We start from the raw sequence: 23,853 nt of genomic DNA, 5'->3' as shown, positions 1-23,853 counted from the left end.
AATCAGGAGTCCGAGGATGCGGAGCGTCGTAACCTGCGGAATCATGATGCCTCCCACCTTTACTACCGGGTCTGGTATCTGCTGCGGTTGTCGGCCTCTTGTGCGCTTCCTTAGCACCAAGAGCTCCGATTTTTCAGGTGCGCACGTCAGTCCACATGCTTCCAGGTACTTTTCCGTAGTGTCAACCGCTTCTTGCAGAGCGTCTTGCTGTTGACCTGTCGACCCTCCCGTAGTCCAGATGGTGAGGTCGTCAGCATATATTGCGTGACCAATCCCTTCTATTTGCTTCAGTTGCTTGGGTAGTGTGCTCATCGCCAGATTGAATAGCATCGGCGAAATGACGGAGCCTTGTGGCGTTCCCTTTCGCGGTATGTCGAATTTCTCAGAGCGTAAGTTGCCTATCCCCACTGTGGCTGTACGTTCTTTCAGAAAAGCTTTGATGTAATTATATACTTTTTCACCGCAGTTATAAACGTTGAGGTGCTGCAGTATGGCTTCGTGTGACACGTTGTCGAAAGCCCCTTTCACGTCAAGTGCGAGGATGGCTCTTTTGCTGTGCGTGTCCAGCTTGTCGATGACTTTTTCCTTGATTTGCAGCAACACGTCTTGCGCGGACAGGTGAGCTCGAAATCCGAACATAGTGCTTGGGACGTGTTCGTTGTCTTCGAGATAGTCGCTCATGCGGTTGTGCACCATGTGCTCGTAGAGTTTTCCAGCACACGAGGTTAGGGATATAGGTCGAAGGTTCTGCACGCTGATGGGCTTGTTGGGTTTAGGTATCATGGTTACCTCGGCATGTTTCCATTCCGGTGGTACTTTACCTTGTTGCCAGCACTCGTTGATGTATTTTAAGAGCGCGTCTACAGAGGGTCCGTCAAGGTTCCGGAGTGTTTTGTTGTTTATTCTGTCCGCGCGCCGTGTTGCGGGTGAGCTTGCTCAAGGCCCTCTCGATTTCTGCTTCTGTGAAGGGCCGATCCAGTTCCATATTTGGCTTGCCTCGATACTCGTCGAAGTGCGAATCTACAGTTATGTTTCGCTCAGTACCGAGGAACTTCTCCTTCACTTCTCTGATAACGTCTTCCTCTTTCCCCGGGTGGTTGTGTATGAGTCGCTGCATTTTCTGTTTTGTGGCGTTCTTGTTCTCCTTCTTTGATAGGAGAGTCTTGAGCACCACCCAAGTGCGCTTGCTGCTTAAGGTACCTTGAAGCTTGTTGCATGTTTCGCGCCAGTTCTTTCTTTCAAGTTGTTCAGAGTACTCTTGCGTTTCCTTGATCAGCTTAGAGATTCGAATTTTGAGTTTCCGGTTGCACTTGTTACGCTGCCAGCGTTTGGCGAGACCCCTCCGCGCCTCCCACAGGTGGAGTAAGTGCGGGTCGACCACGGGGGTGATTTGCGACAGCTGGATTGTCCTCGTATGCTTCTCGGCTCTTTCCACGACTCCTCTGATCCATATTGTTATGTCGTCTATCGTCGCATTAATGGCACTCTCATCTTTGCGAAAGGCCTGCCAGTCCGTGATCTTGGCTTTTCCTATCTTCATCGTTGCTTTGTGGTGCGGAATGATCGTTTGCACTATAAAATGGTCGCTACCAAGATTCTCGTCCATGCAGCTCCACTCATACTGTTTGAGTCCGTGCACGAATGTGAGGTCGGGGCTGGCGTTTCTAGATACACTGTTGCCGATGCGCGTGGGTGTCTGTGGGTCGTTGAGTAGCGTGAGGAGGTGTTGTTGGGCTACGTTGTGCACGTCTTCTCCTTTTTTCTTTGAGGCCGCATAACCCCAGGCCACATGGGGAGCATTAAAATCTCCAACGACTATCAGCCCGTTACCCTTGCTCAGCTTCTTCACCTCTCTCATAAGCTTGTCTAGATCCTTTAGGTGGTCCTTTGGTGGGCTGTACACGTTTAACACAAAGAGGCTTTGCTGCTGTTTTTTCTCGGGTACGATTTCGACGAGGGTGTGTTCGATGCGGTGTTGGATGTCGTGTCGCTGAGCGTTGATGGCTTTCTTGGTCAGGATTGCTGTCCTCGTTTTACCGTCAGTGACGTGAGTGAGGTAACCACTGACCTTGAAGTCTTCTGCTTCGGTTTCTTGTAAGGCTATAATGTCTGGGTCAAACTGCTTGCAGAATTGTACAAGGTTGCTTCTCTTACTTCGAATAGAATGACAGTTCCATTGCCAAATTTTGAGCCGTGGGTGTTGCTTGTAGTCATCTTCCTCTTTAGATTGCCTCGCCATCTTGTTCGCTTAGGGTCTGCATCATCTTGGCTTCTCGCGCAGGGTACTTAGGTTTCTTGCGAGCATTTTCTCTTTCTTCTAGCATGTGAATGCGTTGACTGAAACTTTCTCCGGATTGTGTCATTTTGGTCTGTAGAGCCTGAATCTGGTTCTCTATTTCGTTCTTGAGAGATTGGAAGCCAGTCTGTATCATCTGTGTTACCGTGTTTTGCATAACCTGCGTTACTGTGGACAGTGTGGTTTCCATCATGATGGTCACGTTGGCGTTGATGCGGTCTTCAAGTGTCTTGAGGTCGTTCTGGGTTATCACCGCTTGGTTCGACAGTGTGGATGGCTCTGGTCTGTTGACTTGTTGACTTGTTGTTGATGACTCTGTTGGTGATGGTGGTGGGGGTGGGGATGAAGGCCGCGGTAGGGGTGTTTGCGATTGCTGGGTCTGTTCTCTCCGTAGTTGTTCTATTTCTCGCATCAGGTACTCGAGCTGTTTTTGTGTGCGGGCTTCCTTCTCTTGTGTCTTCTGCTTTTGCTGTTCTAGCTCTCGCTTCAATTCATCGTTCTGTTTTCGGAGAATCATTATCGTGTCTTCGTACTCATAATAATCATTATCGTGTCTTCGTACTCATAATAAACGTGAGACTACATAAGCTTGTAAAAAGTATTTTGCTGATAAAAAAATACTGACTCCGAAATATATCTCAAAGAAATGCTAGTAATAAGTCGCTTAGTGCTAATGTACAGCAGGTGTATTCTGCTTCACCAACACGCAGCTAAGTGTAACTATTTTTGTATTAAAAAAAGCAGCACTCTGATACGTTTGCTCCAGAAGGCAAAGACATTCAGCGCATAGGCGTATCAACCATGGGGTGGAGGGGAGGGGGCACTTGCTTTTTCCACTGTTCAAATTGGGGCCAAGTATGCCGAGTATGCCATTTGTCCTCCGCTCCCCCACGCTTTCGAAAGCGGGCACCCAGACTGCACGTTGGAAATACATACAAATCTAAAGCTGAAGGTAAATTTACTGTCTTGATGGAGGCCCCGTGAGTAAAGCTTTCTTTACTACGTATCCTCAGCTAGGGCCGCGAGGATTGTCTTCTGTGCTCCCCGCGACGCGCTTTCGCGGCAACGCGCGGGATTCGCCGTGCGCCGTCGCGTTGTGGAGAACGTCTGGCGCTGGGCTGTGCCCGTATCAAGAAATGGTAGCTTGAGCTACTTGCATGATGACCAGACTTTTGGGGATCGTTGTATCCGTATTGGAAAAACACAATCAGCTTTCTGTGTTCAATCTGCGGGCAAGGGGAAAATCCAGATACAGTGTTATTATCAGTCACGCCCAACGATTGGTGTGCCTTACAGCATGAAATCGTTGGATTATAAAATGCTGGGACAGTTGAATGTTCGTCCAGATTGAGCCACATAGCGCCGCAGTCTGATATCATATCACTATCAAAAATAAGATAAAACCTCTTACAAATATAATTATCGAATTTCATTGTGCAATCACGACTTATCGCTGACCTATCGACTTATCGTTCGTGAAACTAAGCTTCGTGGAACCTGCAGAGCCATTTCAACACCAATACAACAATGAACTGAATGTTTTTGAAAGCAATTGTCACTTTTGTCTTGGTCAATTTCATTTTCAGGCTATTTTTGAATAAGAGCTACACTGTCACTTTGTTCCCGGCAGGAGTGAAAAGAGAAGATATCTAATAGTTTGAAGAAACAGTGGCCACTTCCTGCTGGCATGCATCAAAAAGTTGAACTGTGTAGGTTGCTGATGAGCTCTGAAAACAAAGAATGCCCTCTTTCTCCCAATCTGTATGCCATATACAGGGCATTTTATTGATTTCCCAAGATATCTTCGGTAAACGATGCGGGGCACGGTGTTTATATTGTTACGTAGGAAGACGCAGGCGAAAAGCTATATACAAGTATATTTACAAGGAAATACGCCGCACTTGGCCAAGTTGCAACAGCCCGCGCTAGCCTCTAATCGTCGTCGTCGTCTACACACTGCTCGCCTCTTCGTGATCGCAAATACTGTTCCGTAGCGCTACCTCCGGTGGCAAAAGCGCCGTGCCGGAGCGACTGAAGGCGGGACTCGGAAGCAGTGCAGTAGGCCTTGAGCCTACTGACGTGCATGACATCACTAGATGCCAGAGTAGAAGACGAGGTTGAACTTACAGGAGCAATTTCGTACGTCACAGGCGTCACCTGGCGCAGCACGCGGTAGGGCCCTGTGTATCGCGAAAGAAGCTTCTCTGAAAGTCCGACGTGAAGAGAGCGCGACACAGGAGCACGAGCACACCAGGCGAAAACTGTACGTCGCGGTGGAGGGCTTTGCGACGACACTGCTGAGTGGTTTGCGAGGCCGTCAGTCGAGTACGGATAAGCTGGCAAGCATGGTCGGCGAGGGCGATGGCCTCGCGCGCATACTCGCTCGTTGAGTTCGCAGCAGGAGGAAGCGCCGTGTCTAGGTTGTTTGATCCGCACCGATGGCACCGGCTGTTGGAATCTCAGCGCGGCCACCAGCTGTTGGAACCTCAGTGCTGACGCCCGTTATTGCAACTGGGTCGCAAGCCCCAAGGGTAGCGTTGGCCTGGCGGCCTGGGGCACACTGGAAGCATCCGAAGGTCCCAGCAAAGCATGAGGCGACTGCTAACAGAACAACTTGTTTATTCTAGCATCGCAAAGAGCGGGCGGTCAGGTCGACCGAAGTAGAGAGACGGGAGAGCACGTTACTCAACAGAAGAAATCGGAGCCTCTCTCCTGGCGTCCGGGGGCAGCTGCTCTTATACTCTTGGCGTCGCGGGCAAGAAGGAAGGTCACGAGATGACACCACGTGACAGCGAGCTACGGACGGACTGAGAGACATGTAGAGACAAGGAGGTGACGCATCAGCCGGGCCGGCGCCGGTCAGACCTCCTCGCTTCACACTGGGGGAGCTCCTCTCCCCGGCTGCCGCGCTTTGACAAGCGTGGGCACACACACACACACGCACACACAAAGACACGTGGCACTGAACATGCCGGGACGCGCTCGGCGGGGATGCGTCGCGGCCGCTCCGAACGGGCCAAAATGTCCGCCGCTTTGAACGAAGCCCCGGCGTCCGTTGAATCCGCGCCGGCTACAGCGCGCGTCATAGGCGAAACGTAACAGACCGCCCCGCCGGGGGAAGGAGTTCCCGATGGTCAGGGGACTGCATCCGCTGTCCGGAGGGATGTCGCTCGATGATGCTCATAACCGAAGTCGGTCGTCCCTCGGCGTTTCTTCAGCGCAGCGCACCGAGGAGGCCTCGTTCTCACGTTCAGGTTCACACAGGACACTGCAAAGTGACTTCGGGAGAGTTCTCATTTTTCTCTCGTTCCCAGCAAGCGTTAGAACTACGCCGAAACTCAGCCGCTCAGTCAGCAAGCGCGGCACAACCCTCACTAAGCCATGCCAGGCTCTTTCCCCTTTTATACTACTGCATAGTTCCTTACAGTAGTCTAGCAGCACTCAGAACGCGTCCACAAATCGGAAAATTGCACTAGAAAGCACATCATCACTTTGAAACACTACACAAAAGCAATTTTAAAATTCCTGCCTCAGGAAGAAAAACATCAATAACAAACAATTTTGAGGCTGATTCCCACGTTAGGGGCTTCGACTTAAGCCATCGGCGTTACCGTTGAGACTCCCCTTTTTGTAACGCACCTCAAAAGAATGTTGTTGCAAAGTGAGGCTCCAGTGCAGGAGGCGGCCATTTGTGAAACAGATGGTCTGCAGCCATTGGAGAGGGCAGTGATCCGTTTCGAAGCATGCGAAGCGGAGATCGCAGCGAGCGACCGTACACTAGCTCAGCTGGCAAAAACCCCGTAGCCGCATGCGGCGCGGTCCTCAATGCAAACATCACCCCAGGCAGAAACAGCTCCCAGTCAGTTTGTTGTTCAAACCACAATGCTCTCAACACGCGCTTCATGACGGAGTGGAGCTTCTCAACGGGATTCGATTGGGGGTGGTACACTGAGCTGTGTAACAGCTTTACCCCGCACCTTTCGAGAAAGGCTGTCGTCAAAGCGCTAGTAAACACTGTGCCCTGATCTGATTGGATTTCCGCAGGAAAACCAACTCGCGCAAATATGGACAGTAGTGCATTGACTATCTCAACTGAGCTGAGTTCTTTAAGCGGCACTGCTTCAGGGAACTTTGTCGCTGGGCAGATCACAGTCAAAATGTGTCTGTACCCCGTGGCTGTTACCGGCAGAGGTCCCACTGTATCAATAACGAGCCGTCTAAAAGGCTCCGTAATGATAGGTACCAACTTCAACGGCGCCCTCGATTTGTCCCCTGGTTTGCCCACACGCTGACAGGTGTCGCATGTCTTCACAAAGTGGTCTGCGTCCCGAAAACACCCTGGCCAATAGTACTCTTGCAAGAGACGGTCCTTAGTTTTCTTAACTCCTAGGTGTCCCGACCACGAACCCCCATGCGACAAGCGCAACAGATCCTGACGATAGCACTGAGGCACGATCAGCTGATCGAACTCCACTCCCCTGCGGTCTACATACTTCCGGTACAGGACCCCACCTCTTTCCACAAAGCGAGCATTTTTCTTGGCGATACCTTCCTTGACAATGCAGCGTATGTTTTCTAGGCTGCCCTCCTTCTTTTGCTCGGCTATCAAAGCCGACCGGCTGACTTTTAGCAACCTATCAAGTCCGTCTGACGTAGGCGCTATGAGCAAATCTGCAGATAGCTCTTCTAGCTTCCCCGCATCGGACATTTCCTCTCCAGTATCTGGTGCCTTCAACGCTACAGGCACAATTTTATTCAGTTCGGACTTGCTCTGAATATCAGCTTGCTGCGCCTCTGACCCTTTCTCATCGTTCGACAACGTCGGCCCCGCAACTACCGCCTTTGCAGCGAGCTCCCGAACCTTCGATCTGGTTAAGGCCTGAACGCTAGCCTCACCAAACAAAAGCCCCTTCTCGCGCAGGAGGTGATCGGACCTGTTCGAAAATAGGTACGGGTACTGGGGGGGCAGCATAGATGACACTGCCGCCTCCGTCTCAAGTGCTCCGAAAGGTCCTTCAATAAGCACTTTTGCTACGGGCAGACACACGCTGTGAGCTTCCACGGCTTGCTTGATCCATGCGCACTCGCCCGTGAACATATCGGGTTCTACGTAAGAGGGGTGAACTACATCCATCGTAGCTGCGGAATCGCGAAGCAATCGGCACTCTTTCCCGTTCACGAGGAGGTCTCGCATGTAAGGCTCGAGAAGCTTCATGTTCTCGTCAGTGCTGCATAATGACAAAAACACTACTTTTGTTTTTGTTTCCGGACACTGCGCCGAAAAGTGACCCGGCTTCTGACACGTATAACAAACGCGCGCTTGCCTCGTCTCGAACCGCTTTCTGCGTTCGGCTTCGGGTGCCGCCGTCTCCTTAGGTTCGGTCGGACTGCTTACACTCGCATCCGCACTACGTGTGTCCCCCTTTGCTCTCATGGGCGTGAACTTCGGCCTCTCAAACTTGGAGCCAAATTCACCCTTTTGACCGTCCTTAGCTCCGCGAGCCCGACGCGTCACAAACTCCTCCGCTAGCTCAGCGGCTCTAGCCACCGTACTAACGTCTGGCCTATCCAAGACCCAGTAGCGCACGTTCTCAGGTAACCGACTATAAAACTGTTCTAGCCCGAAACACTGCAGAACTTTCTCGTGGTCACCAAACGCTTTCTCTTCTTTGAGCCACTCCTGCATGTTTGACATTAGCCTGTAGGCAAACTCTGTATACGACTCACTTTTGCCTTTCTCATTTTCTCGAAACTTCCGACGGAACGCCTCCGCTGACAGCCTGTACTTTTTTAGCAGACTCGATTTCACTTTGTCGAAATCCTCTGCCTCCTCTCTCTCCAAGCGAGCGACTACGTCGGCCGCCTCGCCGGGTAACAAAGTGAGCAAGCGCTGTGGCCACGTTTCCCGAGAGAACCCCTGCTTCTCGCACGTTCGCTCAAAGTTAACCAGGAACAAACCAATGTCCTCTCCAAGCTTAAACGGCCGCATCAGGTCAGTCATTTTAAACAATACTCGTTCTCCTGCACCGTGTGCCTGACTTCCATTACGAGCGCGTTCCATCTCTACCTCGAGACGCTTCATTTCCAAAGCGTGATCGCGCTCTTCTTTTTCTTTCTCTTTTCGTTCTTTTCGTTCAAGCTCATCTTTTTTCTCTTGTTGCTCTCGCTCTTTTTCTTTCTCTTGTTGCTCTCGTTCTATCTGTTCTTTACGTTCACGCTCATCTTTCTCTAGTTGCTCTCGCTGTTGCTGTTCTTTAAGTTCCCGTTCCTGTCTTTTTGCCGTCTCCCTCTCCTCAATGGTCTCAAGGCATTCCGACAGCTCATCATCCTCAGCTCCTAACTCAAGAATAGCCCTTAGCAGTTCTGGTTTTCTGAGTTTGTCTGAGACATCCAGACCCAACTCTCTTGCAAGCTCCAACACTTTCGGTTTGCGCAACGACTTCAAAGCCATGGCTGCTCTGAATGCTGCTTTCTCTACTGCCTACTATTGTCTTGCCGCAAACTAACCCGGCAGCAACGACAACCACAATTACCAGCTCTGTTTCTGACACTAACAAAAGCCTGGCAAAACTCAGAAGAAGAAAGTCCCGCACTCACCAAACCTCGCAGCCAAGAATTCAGCGCAGTCGTTCCGCTGCAGGCAACCAGTCATCACACAGGGCTCGTTGCACTGCTCCCGGATGGTCGTTGTGATGCTCAGCATACAGTCAACCGCATATCTTCGCTGCTGGCCTCCGTTGTCGCGATCTCACCGCTGGCAACCAGCTGTTTGATCCGCACCGATGGCACCGGCTGTTGGAATCTCAGCGCGGCCACCAGCTGTTGGAACCTCAGTGCTGACGCCCGTTATTGCGACTGGGTCGCAAGCCCCAAGGGTAGCGTTGGCCTGGCGGCCTGGGGCACACTGGAAGCATCCGAAGGTCCCAGCAAAGCATGAGGCGACTGCTAACAGAACAACTTGTTTATTCTAGCATCGCAAAGAGCGGGCGGTCAGGTCGACCGAAGTAGAGAGACGGGAGAGCACGTTACTCAACAGAAGAAATCGGAGCCTCTCTTCTGGCGTCCGGGGGCAGCTGCTCTTATACTCTTGGCGTCGCGGGCAAGAAGGAAGGTCACGAGATGACACCACGTGACAGCGAGCTACGGACGGACTGAGAGACATGTAGAGACAAGGAGGTGACGCATCAGCCGGGCCGGCGCCGGTCAGACCTCCTCGCTTCACACTGGGGGAGCTCCTCTCCCCGGCTGCCGCGCTTTGACAAGCGTGGGCACACACACACACACGCACACACAAAGACACGTGGCACTGAACATGCCGGGACGCGCTCGGCGGGGATGCGTCGCGGCCGCTCCGAACGGGCCAAAATGTCCGCCGCTTTGAACGAAGCCCCGGCGTCCGTTGAATCCGCGCCGGCTACAGCGCGCGTCATAGGCGAAACGTAACAAGGTGTAAGGTCGGTTCGCGACCGTACAGTAGATGAAATGGAAAAAATTCGGCGGTGTCGTACCGGGAAGAATTGTACGCCAATGTGACGTAAGGAAGGGCAAAGTCCCAGTCGTGGTGGTCCTTGGAAACGTACTTCAACAACATATCGGTAAGAGTACGGTTTAACGCTCTGTCAGGCCATTGGTTTGAGGATGGTATGAGGTAGTCAGCTTGTGTTGAATAGAGCAGGAACGCGCAATGTCGGCGATAACTTTCAAGAGGAAGTTACGACCATGGTCAGTAAGGAATCGTCGCCGGGAGCCATGAAGCAAGATAATGTCATGCAAGAGAAACTCCGCGACGTCAGTGGCGCAATCGGTGGGGAGAGCCCGCGTGATAGCGTATCGGGTGGCGCAATCAGTTGCGACGGCTGCCCATTTCTTCCCCGAGTGGCGCAATCGGTAGGGAGAGCCCGCGTGATAGCGTATCGGGTGGCGCAATCAGTTGCGACGGCTGCCCATTTCTTCCCAGAAGACGACGTGGGGAAGGGACTGAGGGGGTCTAATGCAACACGAAAGAACGGTTCCACAGGGACGGTTATGGACTGGAGATGACGGGCAGGTAGCACCTGAGGTGTTTTCCGACGCGGGCAGGGATCACAGGCAGCAACAGCGTCGGAGGGAGCGAGCGAGGCCAGGCCAATAGAAGCGGCGGCGGACGCGGTCGTACGTGCCAGTTGTCCCAAGATGTCCTGCAGTGGGTGCATCATGCATCTCAAAGAGCACAGGATGTCGTAGATCTTTTGGCACGACAACAAGTAGATCAGAGCCGTCAGGGAGGAAGTTCATTTGGTACAGTATGCCACCCTGGAGGACATATCGGCGAACGGATGCGTCGGTAGGCGTAGAGCGCAGACGCTCGATAAGTGTTGGCAGCGATAGGTCTCGGTACTGCTCATCGGCGATGCTAACGAAGGCAGACACAGAGAAAATGCCGTTGGCGCTACTACTGTCGGCGTCGTCAGGCTCGTCGACCGGGTAGCGAGACAGGCAGTCAGCGTCCTTGTGTAGTCGGCCAGATTTATAGGTGACAGTATACGAATATTCTTGGAGGCGTAAGGCCCAGCGACCAAGTCTTCCTGTAGGATCTTTCAGTGAGCATAACCAGCAAAGCGAGTGATGGTCTGTGACAACGGAAAAGGGTCGGCCATATAAGTATGGGCGGAACTTCGCAACCGCCCAAACTGGGGCCAGACACTCACGCTCAGTGATGGAATAGTTGCGCTGCACGGGTGAGAGGAGCCTGCTGGCGTAAGCGATAACACGGTCGTCGCCGGGCTGGCGCTATGCCAGAAGAGCGCCAATTCCGTGACCGCTGGCATCAGTACGGACATCGGTAGGCGCAGGAGGATAGAAATGGGCCAGAACGGGAGGCGTTGTGAGAAGGTCGATTAGATGCGAGAATGCAGAGGCCTCGATATCGCCCCACTGGAAAGGGGCGTCTTTATTCAAAAGCTCGGTTAGTGGTCGTGCTACAGCGGCGAAATTTTTCACGAAATGGCGGAAGCACGAACAAAGGCCGATGAAGGTGCGCACATCCTTGACACACTTCGGAACAGGGAAGTGCGTAACAGCATGGATCTTGCCTGCGTCCGGTTGCACTTCGTTCGCGTCAACGAAATGTCCAAGGACGGTTCTGGCGACGGCTGAATTGGCACTTGGACGCGTTGAGTTGCAGACCGGCTCGACGAAAAACGTCCAGCACTGCTGAGAGGCGCGCGAGGTGCCTAGCGAACGTTGGGCAGAAGACTATAACGTCGTCCAAGTAGCACAGGCACGCGGACCAGTTGAAACCGTGAAGAAGGGAGTCCATCATGCGCTCAAAAGTGGCAGGAGCATTGCACAGACCGAACGGCATCACTTCGAATTGATAAAGACCGTCGGGTGTTACAAAAGCAGTCTTCTCGTGGTCGAGATCGTCCACGGCAATGTGCCAGTAGCCAGAGCGATGGTCACTAGAGGAGAAATAGTGAGCACCGTGGAAGCGGTCAAGGGCGTCATAAATCTGAGGTTGCGGATACACGTCCTTTAAGGTAACCCTGTTAAGGTGCCCATAATCCACACAAAAGCGCCATGAGCCATCCTTCTTTTTTACCGGTACAACAGGTGACGACCTTGGACTACATGACGGTTCAATAATGTTATTGGCAAGCATTCTGCGAACTTCGGTGTGAATAACTTGACGCTCAGCCGGTGACATTCGATACGGGCGGCGACGAATAGGAGGGGCATCGCCGGTATTATAGCGATGTTTAACCGCTGCAGTTTGGGCCAAAGGACGATCGTTAAAGTAAAAAATATCGTGGTAGGAAAACAGAACGTGGTAGAGCTCACGAGCGGGCTCAGACGGTATGTCGGGCGCAATCATTTTTTGTAAGTCGGTGATGGTACAAGTTGCCGACTGCGATGGCAGAGGAGGATCGATTGAATTGTCGTCTACTGCAACAGATGCTACTGAGTGATCCTCGAATGAGCAAAGCTGGGCCAGAGACATCCCGCGTGGCAGAACTTACGTCGTCAAGCAAAAATGACCACTGGCAGGCAGACGCAATTCGCCTAATAGATAAAACGGTATGAGGTACTGTCATCCCGTGTGTAATAAGGACGTCTTCAATAGGAGCCGCTATGTAGTGACCGTCGGAGACTGGTGGGGATGACACTAGGTCAACGTAAGTCAGTGCCGAAGGTGGAAACGAACAAATTCGACGGAACTGAGGCGACTGGGGTGGGGTTTAGCGGGATCCAGAAAGGCAGGTCAAGGCGGAGAGTACTGGTGGAACAATCGATGAGACCAGAATGTGCGGAGAGGAAGTCTAAGCCTAGGATGATGTCGTGGGCACAGTGGGCGATGACTGTGAATAGCACGATAGTGGAGCGATCGGTGAAGGAGACGCGGGCGGCACACATACCAATTACGGGGGCTGTTACGCCATCGGCGACACGGACAACAGCCGTCGTGGTGGGCATGATTATTTTCTTCAGGCGGTTACGAAGGTCAGCGCTCATTAACGACGAATGTGCCCCAGTGTCTATAAGAGCAGACACAGAAACACCATCGACTGGAACACCAAGAAGGCTCAAATGAGTGGGTAACGTCAGTAGAGGATTTCGTGGCGTAGGGAGCAATGCAGCGTCACCTCGAGGCGCTGCATCGTCTAGTTTTCCGGCTGCGAGCGGCGTCCGAAAGGAGTCGGCGAATAGGAGCGAAGGTGCTGGGGAGAGCGAGATTGTCGTCGTTGGGGCGAAGGCGAACGAGAGTTGGGGTGGTTCGGCGCTGGAGAATCAGTGGCGGCATTACTGGAGCGTGCGGCATAGGGACGAGAAGGGACGCAAAAGGATAGACTGTTGGGCGAGATGCTACGGTAACATGATCTTGGCTTCTTGTGCGAAGTGAACACGGGCACAGAAAGGAGCAGACAGGACGAGCGCTCGTCCTGTTTGTTCCTTTCTGTGTCCGTGTTCACTTCGCGCTAGAAGCCAAGATCACGAGAAAGGACACCTGGGGGGCCAGAGTAGGCAGTATAAGTAGACCAGGTCGGAGAACTCCCGCGACTGCGACAGTTCCGAGAAATGGGCCCGATTCAATGATAGTGAAAATAAATGGGCTTGTCGTCAGCAGTGCGCCATTCAGATGGGTTGCAGAAACATGGTGGGTAAGAAGATGCGGGGCGGGGCGGAATCGAAGAAGTATGGTGGGTATCAGGGTGATGGGCCGAGCAGATGGTGTGAAGACCCATGTTTGCGAATTCCTGGTGCACAAGTGCCTGGATCACGGAAACCGTGACTGCAAGAGCGTTGGTGGGGCTGGAGTCGAAGGCAGCCGGACCTGCGGGCTCAAACTCACGCTAGACGATCCTGGTAACATCGCCAGTGTTGTTGGGACGAGCAGCGTCGGCACACGAAGATGTCGCTGGGGTGTTGGGCAGACGGGCAAACTGCAGGTCAATACGTCGGCGTTTAGCCAGCTCCAGGCGGTGGCACTCTTTTATAACTGCATCCACCGTCTCCACGTTGTTAAAAACGAGCAAGTGGAAGGCGTAATCGGGAATGCTTTTGGCGATGTGGGAAACCTTGTCTGACTCAGTCATGTGTGCGTCAACTTTGCGGCACAGAGCCAAGAGGTCCTGAATGTGCGTGACATCGGGCTCTGTTGACATCAGCACACGGCCGGAAAGCGCCTTCTGTGCGGCAAGTTGGTGACCATAGGGGTTGCCGAACAAGTCTCGGAGCTTTTGCTTGAGCATACCCCAACTGATGAGCTCTTCTCCGTGCATGCGAAACCAAACTCGAAGTGTGCCACTGAGGTAAAAGACTACGCTGGTGAGCATGTTAGTAGGCTCCCACCCGTTATTGCGGCTGACGTGTTCGTACAGGCTGATCCAGTCCTCAATGTCTTCCCCATCTTTGCCCGAGAATACGCCAGGATCACGGGGAACGGGGAGAGTGATGTAGGTCGTCGAAGTGGCAGCAGGTGTCCGAGCCGGCGGAGTCGAATTCTTGGCGCCGGGAGCTATAAATGAAGGCTCGACGTACCGTCCACTTCCAAGCTCGTGACCAGGTACAGGGAACGTCCACCTCCACCAGATATGTTACGTAGGAAGACACAGACGAGAAGCTATACACAAGTATATTTACAAGGAAATACGCCGCACTTGGCCAAGACGTAAGAGCCCGCGCTGGCCTGTAATCGTCGTAGTCGTCGTCACACGGCTCGCCTCTCCGTGATCGCAAACACTGTTCCGTAGTCATATTTATTCGAAGGCCGAAGCAATGTTCTGAGTGACGAGCTAGAAATATTTTTCTGGGTAGGTTTATCACAGCCTTTGTAAAAAGTTGCTCCTTGCAGAGTTCCAGACTGCCATACTGCTCCTAATCGAAATGTTTCCATGACTCCTCAAACAACACCACGAGATTTCGACTTGAAATTCCATGACAATGTTGAGAATTTTAAGCGCAGTGTGGTGCGAAATTTTCCCTTTTCTGCTTTAGATGCCCGTCTAGCAGAAAATTACTCAGCCCTCGTTTTTTCATATGTTTTCATGCGTAATTCAATAGTTGTACTTTCTTTTCCGATGTCCTTGTTGAGCTGAACAAGCCTTCTTGCTTATAACTCGAATCATAGTTCGCTCGGCACGGTTGCAAGTGATCCATCGCTTTATTAGTCTATTTTAAGATTGCTGTAAAAGTTAGACGGCTGCGCTGGCATACAAATGGCATGCACAATTGCACATAAATTTGGCGTATTGTTCCTCCTATGTTCGCGGAATTTGACGACAGTTGCAGTTTTACTCATGCAAGTACAGCCGTCTAACTTTTACACCACTTAAAACATTCTAATAAAACTATTAATCACTTGCGAAGGTAATTTACTGGAAAAGGCGCATTTAAGCCACCCGTTCGGGGGATATTGCCTGCATATTACCCATACCATGCCCGTAATTATTCGATATGGACTTGAAATTCCATAAAAATATCGAAAATCAAGAAAGGGGCTGACAGATGGAATAGCACGCTGTGGTATAAAGTTTGTAAACTGAGATAGGTGCCTCAGAAAGGCTGGCCAACGTTTCGATAGAAGGACGTATCTATGAAAATAGTGAGAATTTAAGCCCAGTATACTGCAACACTTTCTCTTTTCTGCTTTAAATGCCAGTGGTGCAGAGAATTACTCGGCCCTCGTCTTTTCATATCTTTTCATGCGTCATACGATAGTCGTACTTCCTTTTTTGATGTCCTTGGTGAGCTGAACAAGCCATCTTGCTTAAACCTCGAATAATTAGGGGCACAGTACGAGTAATATGTAGGCAATATGTCCGAAAGGGAAGGCTTAAATGTGCCTTTTCCAATAAAATACGTTGGCAAGTGATCCATAGCTTTATTAGTCGGTTTTAGAGTGGTGTAAAATTTAGACGGCTGCGCTGTCATAATTACAATTGAAACCGACGTCGAATTCTGCGAACATAGCAGGAACAATATGACAAATATATGTGAGATTGTACATGCCTGTTGATAAAAAACTGTAAGCAATTATTCAAAAGCATTACGCTCCTGTGATTAACTGGGTTTCCCAAAGTCCCAGGAAAACTCTGCGTTTCCGATATTTTATACCTGGAAGGAATAAGGTGGCAGTATATTAAGGTGGCAGTATATTAATAAGGTGGCAGAATAATAAGGTGGCAGTATATTAAGTGGAATGTGTCGCGTAGGTAAATTTAAAAATCACTAACAGGCGAATTTTCAGGCTCTTTCACTTATTGTTATGGTGATTCGCAATAGATATACATATACATAGAAGACAGTGCTAACTTCATTAGACAGGATAGCGGTAAGCTTTCGCAGGAGACGAAAGATTTGATTAAGAAACGCCAATGCATGAAATAATCTAAGCTTACAGCTAGAATAGAACTGGCATAACTTTCCAAGTTAATCAACAAGCGTAAAGTAGCTGACATAAGGACGCATAATATGGATAGAACTGACCATGCTCTCAGGAACAGAGGAAGCCTAAAAGCAGTGAAGAATAAACTGCGAATAGGCAAGAATCAGATGTATGCGTTAAGAGACAAAGGCGGCAATATCATTAATACTATGGATAAAATAGTTCAAGTGGCTGACGAGTTCTATAGAGATTTATAGAGTACCAGTGGCACCCACAATGATAATGGGAAGGAATAGTCTAAAGGCATTTGACATCCCACCAGTAACACCGGAAGAAGTAAAGAAATCCTTGAGAGCTATTCAAAGGCGAATAGCAGCTGGGGAGGATCATTACCAGCCGATTCATTGAAAGATGGTGGGCAGATTGTCCTAGAAAAACTGGCCACCCTATATACGCAATGCCTCATGACCTCGAGCGTACCGGAATCTTGGAAGCACGCCAATATATTCTTAATCCATAAGAAAGGAGACGCCAAAGATTGAAACATTATAGACCGATCACCTTAAAGTCCGTTGTCTAAGGTATTTACTAAGGTTAAGTATTTACTAAGGTGATCGCAAATAGAATCAGGAACAGCTTAGACTTCTGTCCACCAAAGGATTAGGCAGCATTTCGTAAAGGCTACTCAACAATAGACCATATTCACACTATCGATCAGGTGATAGAGAAATGGGTGGAATATAACCAACCCTTATATATAGCTTCCAATGATTACGAGAAAGTGTTTGATTCAGTGGAAACCTCAGCAGCCACGCAGGCTATATAGAATCAGGGTGTAGACGAGCCGTATGTAAAAATACTGAAAGATATGTATAGCGGCTCCACCAGCCACCGAAGTCATCCATGAAGAAAGTAACAAAATCCCAATAAAGAAGGGCGTCAGACAGGGAGATACGTTCTCTCCAATGCTATTCATAGCTGTTTACAGGAGGTATTCAGAGACCTGGATTGGGAAGAATTGCGGATAAGAGTTAATGCAGAATACCTTAGTAACTTGCGATTCACTGATGATATTGCCTTGCTTAGTAACTCAGGGGACCAATTGCAATCCATGCTCACTGACCTGGACAGGCAAAGGAGAAGGGTGGGTCTAAAAATTAATCTGCAGAAAACTAATGCTTAACAGTCTCGGAAAGAGAACAGCTGTTTACGTTAGGTAGGCAGGCACTGGAAGTTGTAACGGAATACATCTACTTAGGGCAGGTAGTGACCGCGGGTCCGAATCGTCAGACTGAAATAATCAGAAGAGTAAGAATGGGCTGAGGTGGGTTTGGAAGGCATGCTCAGATCACAAACAGCAGGTTGCCATTATCCCTCAAGAAAAATGTGTATAACAGCTGTGTCTTACTAGAAACCTAGAGGCTTACGAAAAGGGTTCTACTTAAATTGAGGATGACGCAACGAGTTATGGAAAGAACAATGATGGGTGTAACGTTAAAGGGATAAGAAGAGAGCAGATTAGGTGAGGTAACAAACAGGAGCTAATGACATCTTAACTGAAATCAAGAAAAAGAAATGGGCATGGGCAGGGCATGTATTGAGAAGGGAAGATAACCGGTGGTCATTAAGGGTTACAGACTGGATTCCAAGGGAGTGGAAGCGTAGCAGTGGGCGGCAGAAAGCTAATTTGACGGAGGAGATTAAGAAGTTTGCAAGGGCAACATAGTCACAATTAGCGCATGACCGGGGTAGTTGGAGTAGTATGGGAGGTGCTTTGCCCTGCAGTGGGCGTAGACAGGCTGATGATGATCATGATATATATGTACGACGAACGCCGGCCGCGTGGCCGAAACATCATTAAAGTACGGTTATTTTTTCGACATGCATCTATTCCATTTACTATTTCTGTGCCGGATCCCATGATTGGATGCTTCGCTGACACTCACACACCCACACACACACACACACACGCACACACACACACACACATATATATATATATATATATATATGTGTGTGTGTGTGTGTGTCCGCCAATACGTCGGATGATCTTGTAGGGTCTGAAGTAGCGTCGCAATATTTTCTCACGGAGCTGTCGTCGGCGTATCGGGGTCCCAACCCAAGCACGGTCGCCGGGCTGATACTCGACGTAGCGTCGTCGGAGGTTGTAGTGTCGGCTGTCGGTACACTGCTGGTTCTTGATCCGCAGGCGGGCGAGCTGTCGGGCTTCTTCGCCGCGCTGGAGATAGGTGGCGACGTCAAGATTCTCTTCGTCGGTGGCGTGCGGCAGCATGGCATCGAGAGTTGTCGTCGGGTTCCTGATGTAAACCAGCTTAAACGGCGTGATCTGTGTTGTTTCTTGCAACGCAGTGTTGTAAGCAAAGGTTACGTAGGGCAGGGCCGCGTCCCACAACTTTTGCTCGACGTCGACGTACATTGCTAGCATGTCGACGACTGTCTTGTTCAGGCGCTCCGTGAGACCATTCGTCTGTGAGAGGTAGGCAATTGTCCTCCTGTGGCTTGTCTGGCTGTATTGCAGAATGGCTTGGGTAAGCTCTGCTGTAAGGGCCATTCCTCTGTCGGTCATGATGACTTCTGGGGCTCTATGTCGCAGCAGGATGTTCTCGATGAAGAATTTGGCACTTCGGCTGCGCTACCTTTTGGCAGAGCTTATCTTTCAGGGAAGCGGGTGAGATAGGCCGTACCCACGAGGATCCAATTATTTCCGGACGTTGACGTCGGAAACGATCCCAACAAATCCATTCCGATGTGCTGAAGCGGTCGGCAAGGAGGTTTAATTGGCTGTAGTAGTCCTGCTGGCCTTGTCGGTGGTGTATTGCGTCGCTGACAGTCTTGGCAAGTTTTGGTGTAATGGGAGACGTCGGCGGTCAGACGCGGCCAGTAGTACCTTTCATGTACCCTCGACAGCGTCCGGGAGAATCCGAGGTGCCCAGTGGTTGGATCGTCATGTAGAGCGTGCAGTACCTCTGAACGCAGTGCAGACAACCGATAAGATGATAGTTGCCGCGGACGGGTGAGAAGTTTTTCTTCACCAGCAGGTTGTTCACAATCGCCGCTTAAATGCCCTAGGGACAACATCGGTGTTCCCTTCCAAATACTCGACGAGGCTTTTTAGCTCCAGGTCTGGTCGCTGCTGTTTAGCGAAGTCTTCCGCGTCTATTATTCCAAGGAAGCCGTCGTCGTCCTCGTCGTCTCGTGGCGCAGGATCGATGGGGGCGCGTGATAGGCAGTCGGCGTCAGAGTATTTAGGAGCGGGGTATTGTTCGCGCATACATGCGATCACTTTACAAAAGGTTTGGTGACAGACAGCGGATGGAGCCATCGATAACATTCTGGAAACTTCCGATGCATGCAGGCGCAGCCTGCGCTCTGCGATAACATTTGTTAGGCGGTTACAAGCGGTCACCCGGGAAAGATAAACAAAGACGCGTGGAAAGATATATATATATATATATATATATATATATATATATATATATATATATATATATGTGTGTGTGTGTGTGTGTGTGTGTGTGTGTGTGTGTGTGTCATTGAGACGAAAGAGGGTTAACTGAGCGGCTAACACTCCCAGGGTTTGTTGTAGTAGCAACACATAAAAACGGCTGGCTCTCCCGTAATCGAGAGCAGATGTAAGCATGAAATGGCAACGATAAGGGAGATTGCATTGACACGGAAAGCTGGGCGAGTTGGTGGCAGACCATATTCCTAGGGGAGGGATGAAGATACCTCTGCCGAATATCGTTATCCAAGACATCTCTGCATGATAAAGAAACGGAGCTTTTGACTAAAAAGATAGGCTGACAGCTTTTTGCCATTTGTGCACGTCGCTTCATGACATAATCACATTCTATGTATATTTAATCACTTGTTTGAAAAATAAAATCAGTTGTTAGTCTGCGCTCGTACCGTACACATCCTTTATTTCCTACGTTCGGGTTGCGCTACCCACCCCTAGGAAAAGTAGATTGGTTTGAGATGACACTAGCCACAATTTTAAAGTGTGTATAGTGCATGTTCGCAACGGCAGGCTCCACCGCACACACTGCGCCACTCGATACTGGGCACTTGTCCATATGGAGACTGCCCATCTAGAACAAGAAAACTGGATGAATGCTGCACGACAGGCAGCAAAAGACCCTAGGAAGAGAGAGCCCGCTGCCCAGCTAGAAAAAGAATGAATTGAAATGTAAGGTTTTGCGTTCCAAGACTACGATTTTATTTTGAGACTCGCCGTAATGGGGTCTCCGCATTAAATGCGAACAGCAGGAGATCTCTAACTTAATCAAAATGCAGCAGGCACGGACGGGATTTGATCCCGCGCCATCGTGCTTAGTTAACTATATAGTTAACTAAATAAATAAATAAATAAACCTGTCGCCGGTGAGGCGGCGCCTCCCTCGGATACGGACCTGCGTATGCTGATTCGGATTCTCATACGCGAAGAGCTGCAAGCGTATGGCCTGGTAAGTCCTCCCGTTCTCCAGCCTCAACCTTCGTTTCCTGGCCTGCGCGACATCATCAAAGAGGAGCTGTCCTCCATGACCTGCGCTGCGAACTGTGCCCCTCCTTAGCCGTCGACCTCGTATGTTCAGGTTGCGGCTATGTAACCAGCATTCGTTCGGACAGCACCTCCTGCTCCTGCTACTACTCCCAACCATCTGGCGACTCAAGCACCCCGCCCGCCTGCCAGAGCATTTTACACTGTCTGGCCTACACCCTGCCCCATCTGTTGTTATTGTGGTATTCGCGAGCACATATCGCGTTTCTGCCGAAGGCGAGAACAGAACGAATGCCGTGGCTACGATATTTATGAGAGAGACCAGTTGCTTTCTCCGAGTCCCTACCAACATCGGCTTTCCCCACGCTCACTTTCTCCACCTCCCGAAGCGTCTCGAAACTACCTTCCAGAGCGCCACCACTCGCCCTCCCCTCCCCGACACCCGACATCACACCTGCAGCCAACGACCCGCACTCCTGACCGATCGAAAAACTAGATTGTGCAGTTTTTGGTGGAAAAGCTGCATGGCTCGCACAGACTAGAACTCCTCCAGCGTGCCCGAGCAATACTTTATTCGTGTGTAGAAGGTGCACCAGTTCTAGCATTTATTGATACGGGTTGAGCTATTTCTATTATTCACGCTGGCTTGTGCTCTCATCTACGCAAACTTTTAATACCTTACAATGGAGTTCTTCTTCGTGGTGCAAATAATGTTGTGATTCGGCCATTGACGCAATGCACCGTTCGAGTTTCGATCGACGGGATACGCCGCCATATCCAGTTCGCAGTGTTGACTTCCTGTGCCCACATGCTTATACTATGCTCGCGGACAGCTTTCTTTGGCTATGAAGCGAAAGCAACCGGGGCGGAGCTTCTGCACATGACTGTATTCGTACGCAATGTAGTCCGGGCGCGCTTGGCAGCGGTTTCGGTTGTGCCAACCTCGCACAACCTCCCTAGTCAAGGTAGATGCGATAACTCGACGTGAATCAATGTTTGTTCACATACGATATGTACCAAGTTCTTAACAGCTAGCATCGCTGCCTGTGTCGGAGCTCCGCAGCAGCCGTATGACAACGCGCCACCGACGCTGCCGTCGGTAGAATCGGCGCAGCAGTCAGCTCGCTCACTCGTTTGTACGTGCCCATGGTTGCGATTTCCAGAGGGCCTCGCTTGGTTTCCGCGCAGATCCTGGAAAAACGTTTTTATGTGCTTCAACAGTCTTTAGTTGCTAAAGTTAGTGAACAGCCTCTGATGGGAGTTTATTGGCGAGACAGCAAGCGACGAACACTCACCAGAAGACATTGGCGTCATTTTGCGTTTGATGAATGTGCAAAGCGTGCGTCGATCTCGGGTGTGCGAAAACTCGAAAGAGCAAACTAAAAGTACAATAACATACCAATATTTCACTGGTGAAAGTTACGTAGTGTTTCAAATTGGGTGCGGTAAAAGAGTATTGTTTGCTATTACCCACGTAAGAAAACGTGAGCGAAACTGTGGTACTACTTCCAGCAGCGGTGAAAGAGGCGCGCTTAGTTTCCAAAGCCTTCGCTTCATAGTCAAGAAAAGTTGTCCGCAAGTATAGGGTGGCACTTTCTCTCTTCGGCGTCTACTTTCATCTCGGGCCGTCAACGCCTCGTTAACTTGACAGAGACCGATAATTCCGACGACGTGAACGAACCGCGCCTTCGCTTACGAACTGCTGACAATTCTACGGTGCCACCTGACCGCGAACAACTCCTTGTAGTTAACTCTGGCATCACCGATGGTGACATTTTAGTTGTACCGTCAGCCCGTTGTCTATCCAAAGAGACTGCTCGGCACCCAGCCTTCTTCGCTTCACCAATGGCACGGCCACTTGGGCTGTACTAAACACAACCACTATGCCAGTCCTGCTTCCTAAAGGTGCCATTCTCATGTGCGCCTTGGACACTCAGCTTGTCTTTGTGCTTGCCTCGCCTACTGCTGTTTCACAACCACCCACAGCTGTAGATCCGGTCCCTGCTTCTCTTCTCGCTAGTGCCATCAGCTCTGACTTGACGTCCCAGCATATGGGGGAGTCACTGGCATTCTTATCCAACCATAGACACCTACGACGTCCACTTTCCTCTTCTGGGACAGACTTCTGCGACGGCTCATCGCATACACACAGATGGAGCTTCCATCGTGCGCCGGTGGCCATATTGCGTTTCTTTCGCTGAACGGCAGATCATCGATACCCACGTTGCCGACATGCTGAAACGTAGCATAATCCGCCCTTCCTCAAGGTCTGGGTTATCACCTGTCATTTTGGTGCGTAAGAAATACGGCATAGTGCGATCTTGCGAGCACTACCGTGCCTTGAACAAGATAACCCGCAAAGACGTATATCAACTGCCCCTAATCGATGATGCGTTAGATTCATTACAAGGAGCGGAGTATTTTTCCAGCCTTGATCTACGCTTCCGATACTGTCAGATCCACATGCACGAAGCAGACAAGAAAAAAGCTGCCTTTCCCTCTCCTGATGGACTTTAGGAATTTAAAGTAATGCCTTTCAGCCTGTGTAATGTTCCCGCCACATTTGAGCAGATGATTGACACCGTACTACGGTGCCTAAAGTGGAAGACTCGCTCATGCTACCTTGACGACATCATCATATTTTCGTCGACCTTCCATCAGCACTTTCACCGCCCCGACGAAGTCATGACATGCCTATCAGCTGCTGGCCTTGAGTGGACACGGGGACAGTAGCCTTGACAGAACGCTGAACTGCTTTCCGTTTGCTATGCAGGCCCTGCTTGCGTTCCTCGTGCCCTGGCTATCGGCCCCGTCATGTGACCCGATATGCCAGCTTCCGTCACCCGTAACCATGGATCATCGCTACGCCTGCGCGATTGACGAGGTGCCTTCATCGCATCTTGCTTTCGCACCCTTCGTCGACTCATTCTGCCCGGTACAACTCGACCTTAAAGCAACCTTCGGATCGACAGCAACGCCATCCTCGGCCCAGTACTTAAGAACCCGGCCCTGCAACAGCTGCTTCAGTGGACACGGGGACAGTAGCCTTGACAGAGCGCTGAACTGCTTTCCGTTTGCTATGCAGGCCCTGCTTGCGTTCCTCATGCCCTGGCTATCGGCCCCGTCATGTGACCCGCTATGCCAGCTTCCGTCACCCGTAACCATGGATCA

The sequence above is a fragment of the Dermacentor albipictus genome, chromosome 3, assembly GCF_038994185.2.
Source record: "Dermacentor albipictus isolate Rhodes 1998 colony chromosome 3, USDA_Dalb.pri_finalv2, whole genome shotgun sequence".
Lineage (NCBI taxonomy): Eukaryota > Metazoa > Arthropoda > Arachnida > Ixodida > Ixodidae > Dermacentor > Dermacentor albipictus.
Note: the sequence above shows the minus strand (reverse complement) of the source record.